General features: G+C 31.8%; 1 long non-coding RNA gene across 2 annotated transcripts; it reads right to left on the minus strand.

The window, feature by feature from the left end:
- Nucleotides 1-2004: 2004 nt before the first annotated feature.
- LOC114077892 lies at nt 2005-5842 on the minus strand. Of its 2 annotated transcripts, XR_003579256.1 has the most exons (3): nt 4780-5842; nt 3340-3594; nt 2005-2370 (listed from the first exon to the last, which is right to left on the minus strand). It is a non-coding gene; the product is annotated as an uncharacterized LOC114077892 (long non-coding RNA). The 2 variants fall into 2 exon arrangements; XR_003579255.1 differs by lacking the exon at nt 4780-5842 and having other exon boundaries at nt 3340-4772.
- Between the last annotated feature and the right edge of the window lie 9806 nt (nt 5843-15648).

Below are 15648 nucleotides of genomic sequence, written 5' to 3' on the forward strand. Positions count from 1 at the left end.
AATTTACAACCACCAATTAAAAACAACAATCACCACAATAACTATAAAATATATATTGCTAACCATTGTTATTAATTATCATTATTAATTATTACGATCAACAACAATAATTAATTACTATTGTCATACACTATTACTACTAGACCAATCAACATAACCACTGTCTCCCAACATAATCCCAATCGACACCTTCCACCATCCTTGCTTAGAACATCGCCTTTAATTGGTCATATAATTCTTTCACGGTTTCTTAATATAATATAAATAATCTAATATTTTATTTTAATTTTATATTTATTAATTCTAAACAGAAGGAATTTTTTATATATTCACATGTTGAAAATAATTTAATCTTAATAATTTAATATTATAATTTTAGTACGATATCTTAATATTTAGTTGTGTATTAATTTTAAAAAATTTAATTGTGATGAAAACAATTAAGATTTAAGGCAGTGAAAGGAATACAAGGATCACTTGAGATTCAAATAATAAATAAGAATAATCAAATCATCCTTCTAAATAATACTTTTTTAAAGAAACGCAAAAGAAAAATTTGACAATTAAAATGAACCCAAGAGTAGCACAAGATATTACAAATATTTATTGATATTGATTATTGATCAACACATAAAAACGATTCTTCCAAATTTTATTTAAATTAATTCCTCTTATATATCCCTTAAAAAATCAACCCCTTAGAAACTATTTAATTAAGCATTCATAAAATGCTTTCCTCAAGTCTATTTTAAGTTATTTTTGTAAAAAAAAAATCGACAAAATTATTTTTATTCTATTCTAAAAAAATTGACCCCCTCATACACTTGGAAATTATTTAATTTAAGCATTCATAAATTGAATCTAGTCCATTTTAGGTATTTTCTAAAAGCTTTGACAAAATTCTCATTAAAAAAGTCAATTATTAATATTAATAAAATGAGTTATTTTATTAAACATTTGTTCAATATTTTACTAGACAAAGATGATTTTGGAAAAAAAGTTATTAATAAATTTACAGAATTTTAAATTCCACAACCATATTTGGACAACTTTTTAATGTTACATTACTACCATGCAAATCTGAATTAGAGAAGCAAATACATTTCTGGACAATGAATATTTATAAAGATATTCAGAAGCAAGACTTTTAATTTTAGACCATTAACCTTATTTATTAAAATCAACTAATTGAAGATTGAAAGGTACTATTTGGTCAACCATTGTCAAAGCTAAAAATGGAAATTTACAGTCAAAGCAATTACCATTCTCGAAATAAAGTAAGTACATAATAAATTGTCCTAATGAAATTACTCAACATAATCAATCACACATGCTTAATATTGGTGAACAAATTACTCTATATTTGTGCTGACAACAAGATTACCTTAATTGTCTTGTTTTAGTGACCAATACTCAATGTACTTTGATGTATCCTTTAGGAATCAATATGTCATTATGCATTGATCACATGTAAGATTATTTTATAGTGACATAAAAACTAATTACTTCTCCATATAAAGATTAAACAAAGAATATGTAAGGCTGTTCCCCGTAACATATTAGTGGTGAGAATCTAGCTAGCAAGTTCAATCATCACAAAGAGGCAGAGGACAGAGTAACAACCAACATAAGCTTAAAGCAACACACTGAGACATCATTGACTGTTGAAACTTATACATTCTGTACTTGTGGCAAAGGACTCCCTCCTGTATCTAATATTCTAGTAAACCAGCAAGCAAGGGAAATACCATTATTACAAGTATCAATTTGTCAAACACAATCTTATCTATAGTATATTCAAACGTTTTCAAGTCATGTTGGACAGGATGTTAAAAAGAGAGATCTGGCAAGGAGACACCTGATATGTCACACCTCATGTCACTAGATGGATACAGCAAAAAATATGCACACAACTAAAATCAGCAATCTTCTCCTCTTCCCAGGTCAAAACACATTTTTGGTATCACAGAGCAGTAGATAACAGAGTACATAAAGCCAGTGATATTCCATAAATATTATGCATGTGCAATATATTAGTAATCTTGAAAACAAAATAAGTACTTTTACATCACTAAGCATGATCTTAAATGAAAAAAGATAATGAAGATTCATAGAGTCGCCCCAACTAGCTTGACGTGAGGCATGATAGTGGTTGTTAATTGAAAGTCAGTAAGAATGACATAAAGAAAAATACATCTGTTTAGATACACGAAATTCTGTCAATAGCGACAGATAAATGTGCAAGCATAGTAAGATAGAAAAAATAAGTCCTGCTGCTGCATCTCAGTAGCAGGACTCGCCTGGAAAAGGAAACATCCATATCTGAGTCCATTAAACAATAAAAAGGTTGCCAAGACCGTAATAGATTATCTGCATTTCAAGAACCAGGAAATATTGTTTAGATAAGTCAATACCATCTTACCTAAATATTGCGCGTCGAGTCTTCAGGACTAACAGATAAAGACCTCTTAAATTGACAATAAAAGTGCCAAGAAAAAACATGAGAACATTCATGATTTGGAAGCTCACTAAGGTGTGTTCAAACAGTCAATTGGGAAGTTTTTGGCAACTGATTTTCTTTTCACTTGATTATTTGGAAACTCTCTTCTTTGTTCACTCTTAGATATTTCAATTATCATACTGTAAATATTTAACACCACCTTGCCTTAAGAATCTTGCTTAGCAAGCCTTGACAACTAGACTAAAGTCCTAAATTTATGAAGATTCACCAAATCCATCATTCACCCATCCAGTCCAACCCCAAATCCCCACCCCATTTCTTTTATGGAGAATCTAAGACTTCTATCATTGGCGTTCTATTTTCAATAATTGAGAAATTACAGTAATCAAAATTGATGAGCTGTCACACTAGGGGATTCAGAATAGATCAAAGTTCATGACCCTCTATTATGATTAATATTTTTCCATAAATAGATGACCAGCTGTAGTCTACTGAATTCTTATCTGTCTATATATTTTATCCGTCACCTCAGTAAGACATTCTAGATTTCGAAACCAAATCCATCTCTATAGTTAGCAGCAGTATATTCAACCTGATTAAAACTGGAATCGTTCAGAACCAGATTTTATGGATAAACAAGGACCATGTTGCCATTGCGGCATAGAGCGTAAGTTCTATTAACCACCTATATCCCACCTTTTATGTTTATCAATAATCTCATGCTTTACAGGATAATTGATTCAGTGATGCTTAGAATTTATGTGTCTGATGTTAAACAAATAAAATTTGAAGGCTCACATGCCTGAAAAATTAACTAAACAAATTCCCCTAAATTGCCGATCTGTAACATAAAACATACCATACTTGAATTTTCTCACCTCTCGAGCCAAATGTTAATTAATTTTCAATACAGGAACTGAGGACATCTTGGATAAATTGTAGATTTGGTTCCCAATCCCTAGCATAGATGCACATTTTAGACCTGCTGTTTTCCTCTTCATATTTGGCACCAACGACCCTGCTCTACAACAACTGTTTGTCATTGGCATATCTCCATAACCACTCCATTCTTAGAGCTTTGCTTTGAAATTTCAGATTTTTTGTCATTGGTACCCTTCCTTTTCTTTGTTTCCCTGCCACAAAAACTTTCTCCTAATGTTATCCAACCTTTTGATAATCCCTGGTAGGATGGGAAATAAAGGAATCATAAATGTTGGGAAAGCATCAAGGACTGAATTAATGAGAGTTAGTTTTCCTTGTAAGAAGAGTAAGTTTTCTACCTGGCTACCCATTTTTTTACACGTCTCTATCACACTATCCCAAATTTTTATAGATTTAAATTTAGCCCCCAGAGGTAGTCCCAAGTAAATTGTTGGCAGACTGCCAACTTCTCCATCATGTATAGCAGCTAGCCAGTTCATGCTGGTGACTTCATTTATAGGATACATAAGATTCCCACCTCTAAAATCTATGTGCTTGGACTCTCTGAAATTGTTGCCGCACCCGTGTCGAATTCTCCAAAATGCACCACTTTTGGAGCATCTGACATGAACCTGTTGACATTTTTGAAAAATCTGAGCAACATAGACTAAAATCCTACTCCATTCCTACTCCTTAAACTTCTTGAGTACCTTAACTTGAACCCGCCTATATACCTAGTCTTAGTTCTTACCCATAAGGTATCCTAAACACAAGGTATATAGATCTTCCTTCTCTTAAGAATAATCGCCAATTCTATTGACTTCCTCGCCAATGTCCCTATGTTCCAAGACAGAACTCTCAACCTAGGAGTTCCCTTGGTACCCTTCCTCGCCAATATAAATGCAGTCTGCCAAGAGGTTAACTATTTTGCATGGTTCCTTAACACATCATCCAAATCCTTTTCAATCTTTCCACCATAAAGTGGAGATGAAAATGTGTGTATAAAAGCAGTTGACACATCCTTAAAGTCTATATATGTTTCACAGAAAGATATTTACTGTTGTTTCGCCAAAGATATTCCCCGCTTTATGTACTCTAGTTTCGTGACGCTTTTAATCTCGTGCAGTACATCCTAAACCTTTTACAGAAAATCTTAATTGTCAATGATCATTGGTCTTTAGTTTCTGAGACAAGTTACCTGTAAGATTTTATTCCTATTTTGTCCCATTTAAATGCTAATTAATTGTGAACTCAAACAGAAACCCCCCTATGGAGACCTGGGCCAACTGCAAAACCGGTGCTCTGCAATGCATGTGGATCAAGATGGGAAACTAGGGGGACACTAGATGAGTATCTTCCAGAACATGCAATCAAAGGAAAACAGAGCTATCAGTTACCTTCTGAGGTGAAGCCACATCTCATAGCTCGTGATGACCAAAAGCTGGAACTTGGCGAAGAGGTTTCTGGACAGGATATCTCTTCAGCTTGTCTTGAAGAGAAAATGATTCATATATCAAGCTTAGGTTCAGCAAGATCATCCTCAGACAAATGCATGCAGATGCAAGAAACAAATGGTAAAAAAATTTCACTTATATTTACATGATGGACTTGACCTATACCATCTCTTTTGACTCTTGCTGCCTCCTCTCCTAATCCAGCTCTTTAACAACTCTGAAGTATGTTCTGGCACTGTCCAGTTCAGACTAGAGATACTGAGAAACAAATTCCAGATTTGCTTAGTAAATTACAAAGCAAGAATAGGTGGCTGTCTGTTTCTCTTGTCAAATTGCATAAAAAGCACCCAGGGACCAGCTGTCTGCCCTTCTTCTGTAGCATTTCCTGTGTTAAACATGCCCTCTTTATCACTAGCCAAGTGAGACATTTCACTTTTGTAGAAGTGGCCCATTCCAGAAATAGTTCCAGAGATGTTTTAGATCCCTAGCCATCAGCTGGAGACCTCTTCTGTAGACACTGCTAACTGAATAAACACCACTTTTTAAAATGCTTTCGCACCATCTTGTCTGTGAAATTTGTATTGATACTTATTCCACCTATCTTTCCTAATAATTTTGCAACCCTTTCCACCTCCCAATCATTTACAAGTCTTCTGAAGGCTAAATCCCATCCCTGTTCTGGCCCAACAGGCACCTACATTAGCATCAGGATTCACATAAATTTGGAAGAGATTCCCAAGAGGGGATTGTTCTAGCCATAAATCCTTCCAGACTCTTGTTTTACTATCATTTCTCACTTCGATATATAATCTGCCTTCATTTGAAGCCACAAACTACTGATTGCTCTCCATTCTCCCACACCCTGTAAGGTTCAACTGTGTTCTCTGTACACCATGGGGTTAGCTAACCATACTCGGCTTTAATCACCTCTTTCCATAAAGCATTTCCCTCCTCAATGTACCTCCACAACGACTTCAGAAGACTTCCAAATCTCTAATAGCCCCAGCACCCCCCCTCCCCCTCCCCCGCTGTCTTTGTTAAGGAGTTCAGCCTTCCAGTTTACCACCGGAAAGGAGTTTAGATTCCCTGAAGGGACCTCCAAAGGTTTATCTTGGAGTCTATGTCCTGAATCAAATCCTTTCTTAAGAGTAAGGGTTATAAGAAAGTGCAAAGCTAATATCTTTAACTAAACAAATTTTTGTAACTGCTTACCCCCCACCCGCTCACGAAAAAAAAAGATCTATTATATTCGTACCTTATTGTTTTATGTGCACTAACGTTCACCTTTTTTGGGAGAAGCAGACAAAGATCCTCACTAGAATCCATACAGTGCCCCAAGAAGAAAGAGATCAAAGCTTACACAAAGCATTTTGTCACCTGCTCAAATACTCAAGAGGACACTTGATAACAATCTCCAGGCACCAGACTTTGAAATTATATCTGACGAAGATGAACCTGTTACTCTAATTTATGCAAGGAACAAATACATTCCTCCTAATGAGATCGGTCTTGGAGCTATGCTGCTTGTAACACCAACTACTACTACAGAACGCTCGACGTCTCTATCAGCAATGGCAGAAGATACTGTCTCTTTTTCAATGGATGTTTCTAAATAAATTCATCTATAAGTGAATTTTTAGATGCATGAATATCATTCATGTTGGTATGTGAAGTCAGCTCTGATTGTCTAGCTAGTGCAATGTTGGCTAAATACAATTTGGGCTGTTCCAACATTACGGATTTCCCAACGCGCAACAGTCTGGGTGTTTTGAGACCATCTAGTTTTTCTTGCTCTGGATATTTTTAGTTTCTTCCGTTTTATTGGATGGAATTTTTAGACTTGTCAATTCTGCTTTTTGGATGCATTTAATATGTCAAATCCGAAGTCTATCCTGCGTGCTTACCTACAAGTTTATCAGTTTGTGTGGAGTCCACGGTATACTAAAATTGTAACATCACAAAGGCCATTTGACTTACATATGCTTGACATTACAACTGTAATGTCTTGCATTGTACTTGTCTAAGGAGAAACAACAATGTACTAGATCATGTGGCTATGCAAAATGAAACTACTGGAAATGAGGATGGAAAAGCAAATGCATGTGAAAATAGACTCTTTCCACCTCATGTGGATACTAAATCAAGGGTATGTCAATAAATTGTTCTAAAACTGCTGCTGCTGTCAAAACTAACGAAATTCAAGGTACCACACAAGAAAGAGTTGATGAACAAATTGTAGCAAATCATTCATCAATTTACTCATATTTTCCTCTGATGATTTTCATCACATACATACATCAATATTATTTGTATAATTTTAGAACATTAATACTCTTTAAAATAACCTACATGTTTTATTCATTAAAAAAGAAAGACTAATTTCCTACGAATAGTCACAACAATTTCTACCTTCATGTTTCTTCAGCCATAATTCACAACCATTTATAAAGTCTTGGGATTCTCTTTTCTGTGACTTATTCATCTCCAATGCATTGATATGTTTCGCCGAACTTCTTAGCATTATAATTTAGGTATTGACTTTCAATTAAAGAATAAAAGAAGAGAACAAAGAAATGTGTAATTATCTATAAATAGTCAAGCATGAATGTTGAATTACTATAATACCCCCAAATTAAAAATACTCAATTTATTTAATTATGTTATACTAAAAGTTTATACCTTTTTCACATAAACAAGTTGTGACTTTTGTGATGAGTTGTGTCTTTTTCAAATGGTTGTGACTTTTTTTAACGAGTTGTGACATTTTCGCTAAGTAGTGACTTTTTCAAAGGCTATGACATTTTCAAAGAGTTGTGACGTTACCAAAGTGTTGTGTCTTATCCGATGAGTTTTGAATTTTTCAAAGGGATAAGACTTTACTGATGAGCAGTGACTTTTTTGAAGAGTTGTGACTTATCCGAGGAGTTTCTTCAGACATTTAAACTACAATTTTTTAAGGCTTTATACTCTTCTTTTTCTTCTTAAAATCTCAACTATTAGTTGGAGTTGTCGACTAAGTTCGAAAACCAACAAAATTCGAGGTACAACATAAGAAAGAGTTGGTGAACAAATTATAACAAATCATTCATCAATTCACACTCATATTTTCCTCTGACGATTTTCATCACGTACATACATCAATATTATTTAAATAATTTTAGAACATTAATACTCTTTAATTAACCTACATGATTTATTCATTTAAAAAGACTAATTTCCTGTGAATAGTCACAACAATTTCTACCTTCATATTTCTTCAATAATAAATCACAACCATTCATTCCTTATAAATTCTTGGGGATCTCTTTTGTGTGACAATTTGAGATCATTTAAAATTTTCATGAATAATTTATCCCCAATCCATTGATATATTTCGCCGAAGTTTTTAGCATTGAAATTTAGGTATTGACTTTCTATTAAAGAAGAAAAGAAGAGAACAAAGAAATATGCAATTATCTATGAACTTTGCTTCACACATAAATCTTCTATATAAAGTGCGCTGAAACTTTAATTTATTTTTCTTATTTTTTTTTTCTTGAATAATTTCTTGTGTTTTCATTTGACAGAGACTTTAAATATACACATTGTTTAATTTTTTTAATAAAATAAATAGATGAAGATGTGGGCGAGACAATAATAACAATAAAAAATAAAAAAAGGCACATGATTGGGGTAAAATATTTCTTGTTTGTATTTCCATTTATTATTCTTTTAACATCAAATGAAGGAGTTTCTTTCCAATTTTTCTAAAACACCAGGCATCAACATAGTTCATTGAATTAGTAGTTTTGAAGTTAAGTCTGTTGTTTCAAAAATAATTTTTCACTTTTACTTATAATATGATAATATTACCATGATAATAATTATATTATTCTAGATATGGATATAAAAATGAACGGAGAAAGTAAAGTGTTGGTGACAAGAGATCTCAATCAAATGAAACACTAGGGTGAATATATCATGAACATATATTTCACCTTCCTTCTTCATTGAGTATGAATTGAACCACATATATTTACGTTTATATATTTATGTTGGGTATTAATTTTTTAAAGTATGAATTTCTTGTTATTTTGATCTAAGAAAATGTTATGTCACAAGATACATCCTTTGCTAGCTATATAAAAATAAAAAGAAAATAGTAATTAATCATAANGATCATAAAAAGATTTTAAATCAAATTAAAAAATTCTCTAAATAATACTGTAAGTTTTCTTCATCTTCCAAATTTTTACTTTAAAAAGTCTAATGTTTTTTATCACGATAGAACATATATAAGATACTAGATACTCTTATAAGACATCTATATGAAATGTATGCGGCAAAATAAAGGATAATTTTCTTTAGAACTAATTATTGACGTAATATACTTTTCTTTATTACATTCTACATCTAAAAGTATTGACATTCACTATTTAAGTACACTTTTGTTTTTAGAAAATTACATCTATATCATAGCCTTACTCTAATATTAATTGAATAATAATATTTTGTACAAGATATATCATATTTAAAGATGATATATCAAAATATTTTACAGTCATAACCTCAAGACAAAAAGTTACTGCTGATTATTTTTTATGTTGATATTATTTTTCTATTTTGTTGGTTAAGTTTTTTACCAAATTGAGTAAAGTTTATTTCGTGTGATTTATTATTGTCATTGTGTGAGCTCGAATTAGGCAGTAAGTGATGCCCTTGCTCTTAGTATATATGCTGATTACTGTTGCGAGTAGTGAGTGGAAAGAAAAATTTATTTTTGGTAAAACCAGAAAATGTAAATTTTTGTCGGTGTATTACTTGTACCATTAGTTGTTTGACAAAGTGGCGGTACCTTTTTTTTCTACAATAATTTTATCATACCAAAATTAAATCTATTGCTAATGGCGGTCCATTTTTAACTTGCTAAGTGCATGGTTGTGGTGTTAACTCCCCTTTGATGATATGCTTCAATGTTCTACCAACAATAAAAGAATTAAGAAAAAAAAGGAGAAACATATTTGTCCTTTCCTTTCACTCAATTTTTCTCTGGGTAGGTTTTTGTATTTAAATCAAAGTATTTTATATATATCACAAATGTATTATCAAGTAAACAAGATCTTCTAACTTCAAAGTATATTATTTTAAATTGTTCCGAGTTTTTTTTTTAAAAAAAACTCACAGCAAATGTGAAAATATGTGAATCATTTAAAAATTATCATTCACAAAGTAAATTTTATTTTCAATAATATGGAATAATCATTTTCATTTTGTCCCTATACTAAATTAATTAAAAGTCCTATTTATTTATGTTAATATAAAATTTATTAGAAATACAACTATTGCACATTAATTCTTTAGTTATTTATTAGAAATTTTCTTAGTTATTACTGATTATTGCAAATTTCATTCACACTCTTTACAAATCTTCTGTTATAACATTATGAATTCTCATAGTTATTACATTAACTAGGGTAATTTCCCGGCTTCGCACGGTTATAATAATAATTGCATTGAATTTGCAATGAATTTTTTATGAATATCCATAAATTAAGAAAAATAGGTTATTAAAAAATATTAGCAATATTCCAACATGAATTTGATTTGTCATAATCACATAACTCAAGAACATCTAATAAATGAATTATTCACAAAATAATAAATCATTGGTTCTTTAATAAACATTAAAAAGAAAGTAAAGAAGAAAAGAAGAATATTTATACAAAGGTATTTTGTAATATAAAGAAACATTTAAGTCGCATGGATTATATGTGAGAATTCTTGAAACTGAGTACAATAATTTTTTTCTGCATAATGAATATACATACTATATGCGTAAATGTTCAATATAACCGGAGACAATAACTTCGCAGAAACATAAAAACAAAGTTTAAAACATGTACTCAAAAGCAACAATTAATATCATAAGCATAAATTAATGAGTGTAAAAACCATGCCAGGATATGTAAAAATAGAATTAAATAAAAAGGAAAAGAATTGAGTCTATTGAATGCACAATATCCCCTTAAACAAATGATTCTCATCCAACACCAGAGGTTTAAAGAATTACATCCTCTCAGGAAGAAACAATTTTATTCACCAACTTATTGATAAAAAAAATAATGGTGTCAGTAAGTCACTCAAGATGAGCAAAGTGCACAAATATTTAATTTTGTGAAAGTAGAAGAAGAAGATGAAAATTTTTGTTATTTTAAAATTAGAGGAAATCCCTATATTTATAGACAACAAAGGGTAGTGCGAACAACTGTTTATTGTGCCTTATCAGAAAAGTTACAACTATTTGGTAAAGTTGCAACCTTTCAGATAGTTCACAACCTTTCATAAAAATCACTATTTTTCATAAAGTCACAACTCTTCATTAAAGTCGCAACTTTTCATTAAAGTCATAACTTTTCATAAAAGTCACAAATTTTGATAAAAATCGCAACTCTTTGTCAAAGCCACAATTTGTTTTATAAACTCACAACTTTTCATAAAAAAAGAAGGCTAGTTCTGGAAATAAATAAATTTAAAAGAAATTCTTCCTTGTGGTGGCGCTACATAGGCAGACCTAAGGTTCTCTTTTAGATAAATATATGACTATTTCTATCTTTCATCTTTTCTTATCTTAACTTTTGACCAATAATTTTTCATATTACAATACCGCCCCCTACATATGTGAAACAGAGTGTTGTTATTTTTCCTTGGACGAATCATGCTTTATTGAATAAATTAAATATTCTTTACAAGTATATGAACTATATCTTTGTTGGGTGTAAGATAAATAAGTGATTATATATATGAGTTCACAGATAGAGTATATTCTTTCAATTGAGGTTTTAGTTCTTCCGATAACAAAAGGAGAACATTTCTCAGTTAACTATGGACAGTAGGATAACTAGCTTTGATTTATTTACACATTCAATTGAGACGTCAATATGAGAGCTAACAACAAGAACATCAATTATTAAATAAAAATTTATATACAAAAATTAGTTCTAAAAAATGAAATGTAGAAAATCTCTTCACATGTTCATATGACATATGAACAGTTTAATGTGAAATACACGTGCAAACACATTTGATTAGATAACAAGAAAAAATATACAATACATATCATATATAAGGTAATATTATTGAGATACAACCAATTACATGATTAAACCTCAACAAACTGAAATATATATATGCATTTAACTAATAAAAATACCATCTTTATGGGTTCGCGTGAATAAGAGGTATATATGATTGATCCACATTGCACATTCACAAAAAAATCTACAATTTTATTTTGTGGAAAATTTATTATTCAAATCTTCACTTAAATAAACAAATACTATTTACTATAACGTATATTTTTTGAATTGGCAATCACGTGCAACATACGTGTCGAAAAACTAGTTTTCATTAAAGGACCAACAATAGTCTACCAAATTCTTATTTGTCTATATAAACTGTGACCCATCACCTTACTCAGACATTTTAGATTTTGAGAGCAAATTGAACTCTAACGGTTAGCATCAACAAATTTAAACTAATTTGAACTGAATAATTCATTATCAGATCTTATGGGTAGACAGGGTCTATGTCTCCATTGTGGCATCAAGCATAAGTTATATTCACCGCTTATATCCCTTGTTTTATGATTATCAATAGTCTCATGCTTTACGGAACACTTGATTCAATTATGCTTAAGATTTATGTATCTGATGATCAACAAATACATTTTGAAAACTCACGTGCAGAAACACTAAATACCCAAATATCCATAAAATGGTGAATCTGTTAAAAAATAAAATATAGAGTACAATAATTTTCTCATCTGTCGAGCCAAATGTTAATTAATTTTCAGTACATCTACAATCAGTCCAACATGAACTGCTGTCATTTAGGATAAATTTTGGATTTGGTCCCCAATTCCTACCATCCATGCACATTTAGTTCCCAATTATTTAATCTTTTGACAACCAACGTCCTTACTTTTAGATGATGTTCCCCCCAAAATACAACTCTTCGTGACTCCCTAGGGCTTTTACATGCACCGCAAGCATTAAAAACCCCTTACCCCATACAATAATATAGGTCTAACCACTACTTTATGCAACATACCTTTAAGCCATGGCAACACATTTTTATCGCAAAGTATCTAGGGATGCATGCCTTCAAATTACCCACCCTACTCCAATATGATGTGCGACATCATAAGCCTATAATTATGGACCCAAGATACTTGAAGTTTCCGCTCTTGGTCTTGGATAAAATTTGTGAGTGGTTGCTCACTTCCAACTTTGCCTCAAGTGTTACGTCATTGAAGGTACACGTGGAATACTTTATTCTACTTTTGCTTTACCTGGTAAGATATGTCTCAAAACTTCCAATTTTTCGTTAACTCTACATCGTATCCTGTTATTCCATACTATGTTAGCTTGGAACTGAAAAAACCACAATACCCTCCGTTGAATATACAATGTCAATTCATCCATCACTAAGGCAAAAATGAACAAGCTAAGGGTCGATCTCTAGTGCAACCCCATCATTACCGAAAAATGTTCCAAGCATCCTCCCAATAATATTATATGTTGGCACCCATGCTAAAAAAACATAAATGGTGCACTTAATTAAATATTTGGTTATTTACTTCCTACTCAATACATTTTTTTCTTCTTATTATAGTGGTGCACCCATGTTCTAGAAATCCTAGATTTGTTTGTCTAAATTCGTTTTTTCCTTCAGATTGCGCAACACCTTATTGTTGCTTGCTTGTTTACTGATTTCCTTAATCTGATATATTGCAGCCCCATTATAAACACTACTGCATTTTTTGGTTCCTACTTTGAAAAATATATTTTCTATAGTTTATTTCTTTATTTATTTTCGTCATTGTATGGTGTGACTGTCAATGTTAAGATTCAAGGTATTTGCTGTTATGGGTTGCTCATTTTTTGTTGTTTATTGCACACTTGATTACTCTATAACTGGCATTAGTGGCTTCATGGTTTGATGTAACTTATGGTCATGTACTTGATTGGCAGCGCGGGCGGGGGGCCGGGGTGGTGAGGGTACCAAGGGAGATCCTAGGTTGAGAGTTAGGTCTTGAATAGGGACATTGACAAGGAAATCAATACAGTTAGTAAAAATTCTTATGAAAAGAAAGATCAATAAAGCTTGTGTACAAGAAACCAGATGGGTAGGATTTAAGGTCATTATGGTACTAATGAAGATCGAGGAGTAGAAACAGAGTAGGCTTTTAGTAGACAAGGAACTCAAGGAGAAAGCGGTAGAAATTAGGAGGGTGAATGATAAGTTAATGCTCATTAAGCTAGTTTTGGGAGGGATATGTGCAGCAAACGAGTTTGGACGTGGAGGTCAAAAAAAAAAACTTCTTTATTCTGGGAAAAGACTAGGTTGTGAGAGTTATCCCGCGTGTTGAGAAACTATTTTTTTGAGGGGGATTTTAGAAGTCGCACAGGGACCACTTCGAGAGGATATGATGATGTACAAGGCACTTTCGGCTTAAGGGATAGAAATGAAGGAGTTCTCTTTTGAACTTCGCGAAAGCTATTGAGATGATCAGAGTTGATTCCAATTTCTAGAAAAGGGAGGACCTTTTGTAGTGTGGTGTCTAAGATTCGGCTAGATTCTTTGTTCCTTAGAATATACGATAGAGGTTTATGCAATGACTGGATCTTACAACCAAACATAAGCTCGTGGTTATGGCTAAGTTCAACTTTCTTGCATGGTTCCTAAGGTGATGAAATTGTGATTAAAGAAACAGTTGAAGCAATCCTTAAAACTCAACGCAGGTTTCACACAAGGAGCTTTCCTCTTGTTTTTAATATTATACATACTCTAGTTTCATGACCCTTTCGTTCTCATGCAATACATTCTCTACATTTTTTTGTAGAAAAATCTTTATGGTTAATAGAGTTGTTAATATGGGCTGACCCACCCTATCAGGGCTAATCCATACAGGTTTTGAAATTTGACGGGTCAGGCCACGCTAGCCCATTTTTTTGTGAGCTAGAAAATGATTGGCCAGCCCAAAAGTACGTGGGCTACGAGCTTGTTGGGTCAACCCTCTTTGGTAAAAGTAATTTTTTTTTAATAATATTTTAAATAAAATTATAATTTAAACTTATGATCATAAATATCGACAAGATAATAGTACATATTGTTGGTATTACTAGTATTTAATCAAATCCACAAATAAAATTATCTTTATAATATTTATTAGATTTGATTTTAAATTTAAGCATAAATAGCTAAACAAATGTATTAATCTAATTGTTTTCCAATAATTATAATAAAGCAAAAAAATTATGACAATATTTCATAGGCTTACGACCTATTTAGTGATCCTAGAAATAGCGGGGCATTTTTATTTTACGTGATACATGTTTTATAAATATAAATTGTAAATTTCAAACTTCAAAAGTGATTTCGAGTTTAGACTCTTGTTATTTTTAATAGGGGAACTTTCACATATAACCTCTTAGAATAGCTAATTACTCTCCATATTTATATGTGTTTTCATTCCTCTCTACGTAGTTAAATTAACCACATAGAATATTAATATATATAATCAAAGAAAACGAAATATTTTATATGATTATCTTAACTATATTGCCCATTAAATAATTTTTTTCCCTTCAAAATTTGAANAGAGGAGAGAGGCAAGTGAGAGAGGAGAGAGAGTGGGAGAGAGGTGAATTATATATACACTGTCCAAGTGGTTGTTGTGTTGGTATCTAATATTCAAAAGAATCATTTACACCATAAGCTCTAAGAAAACTTGATAAGCATCTATCAAGATTCACGAGACATGAATTTATT

Source organism: Solanum pennellii, chromosome 1 (assembly GCF_001406875.1).
Source record: "Solanum pennellii chromosome 1, SPENNV200".
Taxonomy (NCBI): Eukaryota; Viridiplantae; Streptophyta; class Magnoliopsida; order Solanales; family Solanaceae; genus Solanum; species Solanum pennellii.